The 4,558-nt window shown below is 47.3% G+C and overlaps 1 protein-coding gene across 1 annotated transcript in view; it reads right to left on the reverse strand.

The window, feature by feature from the left end:
• DYNC1I2 (dynein cytoplasmic 1 intermediate chain 2) overlaps positions 1 to 1,301 on the reverse strand; it is a 39,020-nt gene extending 37,719 nt beyond the window's left edge. The window contains exon 1 of the mRNA XM_015811865.1: positions 1,127 to 1,301. The gene's annotated coding sequence lies outside the window, so the exon portion shown is untranslated. The remainder of the gene's footprint in view (positions 1 to 1,126) is intronic.
• Between the last annotated feature and the right edge of the window lie 3,257 nt (positions 1,302 to 4,558).

The following is a 4,558-nucleotide window of genomic DNA, read 5'->3' on the forward strand; positions in this document are numbered from 1 at the left end:
AATAATAATAATAATAAAGTTGGAAGGGACCTTGGAGGTCATCTAGTCCAACCCCCTGCTCAGGCAGGAAACCCTACACCATTTCGGACAAATGGCTGTCCAGTCTCTTCTTAAAAACTTCCAGTGTTGGAGCATTCACCGCTTCTGGAGGCAGGTTGTTCCACTGGTTAATTGTTCTAACTGTCAGGAAGTTTCTCCTCAGTTCTAGGTTGCTTCTCTCCTTGATTAGTTTCCATCCGTTGCTTCTTGTCCTGCCTTCAGGCACTTTGGAGAATAGCCTGACTCCCTCTTCTTTGGGGCAGCCCCTGAGATATTGGAAGACTGCTATCATGTCCCCCCTCGTCCTTCTCTTCATTAAACTAGACATACCCAATTCCAGCAACTGTTCCTTATATGTTTTAGCCTCCAGTCCCCTAATCATCTTTGTTGCTCTTCTCTGTACTCTTTCTAGAGTCTCAGCATCTTTTTTACATCGCGGTGACCAAAACTGGATGCAGTATTCCAAGTGTGGCCTTACCAAGGCATTGTAAAGTGGTATTAAGTTGACCCCCTCCTCTTTGTGGCAACCCCTCAAATACTGGAATACTGCTATCACGTCACCTCTGCTCCTTCTTTTCTCTAGACTAGTTCTGGATCAAGGTGTGTATAAGGGAGAACTCGGACGGGGGGGGTGGGGCTCTTCCGCTCCTCGACTAAGGCGTCGACGTACGTTTTCTTTCGACTGTAATTTTTTTTACAGCAGAAAAGAACCCCTCCGGAAATAGGAACTGGGCGGGTTTCTGCCGTGTGTGAGAGGAGCCGAAGGAAGCCGAGGGCGGAATTCCACGAAGGAGGCGCGAGAGGAGGCCTCACCCAGCAGCCTCTCCGGAGAAAACCACGAGGACGGCTGGAGGAATCACCCCAAAGACACCCGGGTCGAGATAAACAAGAGGGACGGCTGCCGGGCGTTGCCCGCAAAAAGCGTCCGCCCCCCTCCCTCTCCCCCCCTCACAACGGCCGTGGCTCGCGCCCTCCTCACCCTCTAGGGCCCCGCCCCGCCGGAGCTACTTGGGCGATGGGGGACAGCTAGAGGCCGCTCTGGCACTGATTTTAGGGAACCGGCATGGCTCACCCCGCCAAGGCTAACCTGTCACTGAAGCCCTCCTCTGTTCAGACCGCTTCCGCCTTGTTTCGAGGCGCTGCTTCACAAAAGCGGGGAGGGATGGGGAAGCGCCGCTGGAGTTTCAAATAAGGGGAAAGCCGCCGTAAGCCCTACAGGAGAGACAGCTCAGCATCCTCCGCGGGAGCACGCATGCGCGGAAATAACCCGTGCCGACGGAACAGATCGGTCATTGCTCTGGGTCGCATAGTTATACATGATCGAAGCGCATGCGCAATACGAGAAAGGCAGGGAGAAATTCGTTCGTATTTGTTTCGGGCCTTGGGGATGACGTTTTAGATTTCACAGGTGGCCTGGAAGTTGTTATTTTTTTTAAAAAAACATGTTCTGCCAAAGAAGCGAAAGGAGGAAATAAGGTTAGATATTTTTTTTAAAAAAAGAATGTCTTTGATGTTATGGCTCGAACCGGAAAGAGAACTACAGTTCCCGGCATGCGATGCGGCAAGTCGATGCTGTCAATGGGAGCTTTCTTCAGCCGCCTGCGGTACCGGTCTACGTAGGCCTGCTTGACAGTGTGAATTCAGAGTCCATCTTCTGTCTGTTGCTAGAAATATGTGACATGCTGATATTGGAAAGTTTGCTTTGCTAGGGACTCTCTGAAATTTCTCCCAGCATATGTAGATAAGTGCTTCTGGTTTTGTTTTGTTTTGTTCTCCCCGAGGATTTTTGTCTGTGAAATTGAACTAAGAGAGCCAGTTTGGTGTAGTAGTTAAGGCATCAGGTTAGAAAACAGGAGGCGGTGAATTCTAGTTCTGCCTTAGGCAGGAAGCTAGCTGGGTGATCTTGGCTAGCCACTCTCTCTCAACACTGGGAAGGAGCCAGGGGGCAAACTATTTCTAAAATACCTTGCCAAGAAAACTCCAAGGACTAGTCCAGGCAGCCTCTAAGAATTGGACACAATTTAATGAAAGAAAAAAAATCAATTGATTTCAAAGGATGTTATTTCTACTGAAATAAAGTGTTGGATGCTGCTACAGACTGCTTAAACATAGTTGGATTTGGTACTAAGATTTGGTCACTATCAGCTAGAGCAGTGGTTCTCAACCTTTTTAATGCCGCGACCCCAACCGGTCGTAAGTCGAGGACTAAACCGGTCATAAGTCGAGGACTAAACCGGTCGTAAGTCAAGGACTACCCAACCGGTCGTAAGTCAAGGACTTTCCCTGCCCGGGAGCGCCGCGCATGCGTGGTTCCACCCCCTGCGCTGGCCGAGGCATAGCTGGCAAGCGGCAGAGACGGAGCAGGCCGACCACCAGCTGGCCCAACCCAAGGGAGATAAGGCACCCGCCGGAAAAGGGGGAAAAAATGGCGGACAAAAAAAATGGCGGACAGCCTTGCTTGGCGACCCCCATGAAATGGTCGATCGACCCCAAATGGGGTCCCGACCCACAGGTTGAGAACCACTGAGCTAGAGTTTCTGCATCTAGAACCTCCTCATCCTAACTTGGTAATATAATAATAATAATAATAGAGTTGGAAGGGACCTTGGAGGTCTTCTAATCCAGGGGTTGGCAACCTTAAACACTCAAAGAGCCATTTGGACCCTTTTCCCACAGAAAACACTGGGAGCCACAAAACCCTGCTGCTTCCCCCCCAGCACTCCATCGCTGCTGCTGCTTACCCCCCCCTCCTGTGCGGAGCACCCTGCTGCCGCTTTTCTCTCCTACCTCCACCATGTGGAGCGCCCTGCTGCCGCCACTTTTTCCTCCTACCTCACCCACGCGGAGCGCCCTGCCGCTGGGGCTTTCCCCAGCAGCAAAGATGGAGTTTGGGAGGCAGCGGCAGGGCATAGCCCAGGCATGGCCCAGCAGAAAGCTCGTCCTTCCCACTCAGGAGGCCCTCAGCGGCTCCTCGGCTCCATCCGAGTTGAAGAAAGTGGAGGCGCAGCAGCGGGATTGCTCTCAAACAATAAGAGCCGGGTGCACTGCTCGCTCGTGTGCGCCCTCCTTATTGAGAGCAATCCCACTGCTGCGCCTCCGCTTTCTTCAACTTGGATGGAGCAAAGTGGGGAGGAGAATGAGGAGAAGAGCGGTGAGGCTTTGTGCCAGCTGGCCGGCCAGGTGAACAAACAAAAGAAGTTTGTGGGCAGTCCCACAAATGTCTTTTGTTTGTGGGACTAAAAAAAAGTTCAACCAATCAATTCCAACTACGCGAGATTTTTTTTTTCCGTGAGAAGTTGGAATTGATTGATTGAACTTTTTTTTTAGGTGGCGGAGGACTGGGAGCCGCAGCGGAGGGATGAAAGAGCCACATGTGACTCCGGAGCTGCGGGTTGCCGACCCCTGTTCTAGTCCAATCCCTGCTCAGGCAGGTAACCCTATACCATTTCAGACAAATGGTTGTCCAGTCTCTTCTTAAAAACTACCAGTGTTGGAGCATTCACCACTTCTGGAGGCAGGTTGTTTCACTGATTGTTCTAACTGTCAGGAAAAGTCTCCTTAGTTCTAAGTTGCTTCTTTCTTTGTTCAGTTTCCATCCGTTGCTTCTTGTCCTGCCTTCAGGCGCTTTGGAGAATAGCTTGACTCCCACTTCTTTGTGGCAGCCCCTGAGATATTGGAACACTGCTATCATGTCACCCCTTGTCCTTCTTTTCATTAATCTTCATTATCTCTGAGCAAACAATAAAATCATGGATGTGAAATTCTGGAGGGCTGTTTGGCAGACCAAAAGAAACATTTCTGTATTCAACTGGGTCTTTATAGAAAAGTGTCAATCGTAGCACATAAAAGAAGTAAAGAATCTATTTATAAAAACCAGTCACCTCCATCTGTAAGTAATGTCAGATGCGACGATAAATGGATAGAAGTTAGCATCTTAGTTTATCCATTGTTTTGTTTTTATTTTTTTAATTACCTATAGCTCTATGGCATATTGCCAACATTCCAAATGTATTCACCAGCCCATCAATGTTACTTATTACGTTTATATTGTTTTTTAAACTAGGATCTCAATCATCAGTACTTTAACTTTCAAAGCAAAAGAGTATTATGTGAATTCTTCACAACTAACCCTTTAAAAAAAAAAAGGCTGCTTTTTGCATAGTTTCTTAAAACCATACACAATGCCAATGCTGGGTAAAACTGAGATTTGCAGGAATGTTAGCTATTAGCAATACATTAATAATTCAAAATAGGATGGTCATTCACCAGATGTTTGCAATTTATTATATGCATATTTATAAACTATATAATATTGGAAGTGAAATCAATAATATAGAGCATGCCATTGTCAACTATGCATTTTATAAATCTTAAATGTTTCTAAATATGTTTTGTGCTTATGAAATAATAAAACTATTAGTCTTTAAAATGCCTTCAGATTGTTTGTTGCAAAAACTAATCATGTTTAATGTTCTGGAAACGACATAATATCCCAAAGAGCAATTTTACCCCATTAATT

The sequence above is a fragment of the Protobothrops mucrosquamatus genome, unplaced genomic scaffold (assembly GCF_001527695.2).
Source record: "Protobothrops mucrosquamatus isolate PMUCROS unplaced genomic scaffold, P.Mucros_1.0 scaffold54, whole genome shotgun sequence".
Classification (NCBI taxonomy): Eukaryota; Metazoa; Chordata; class Lepidosauria; order Squamata; family Viperidae; genus Protobothrops; species Protobothrops mucrosquamatus.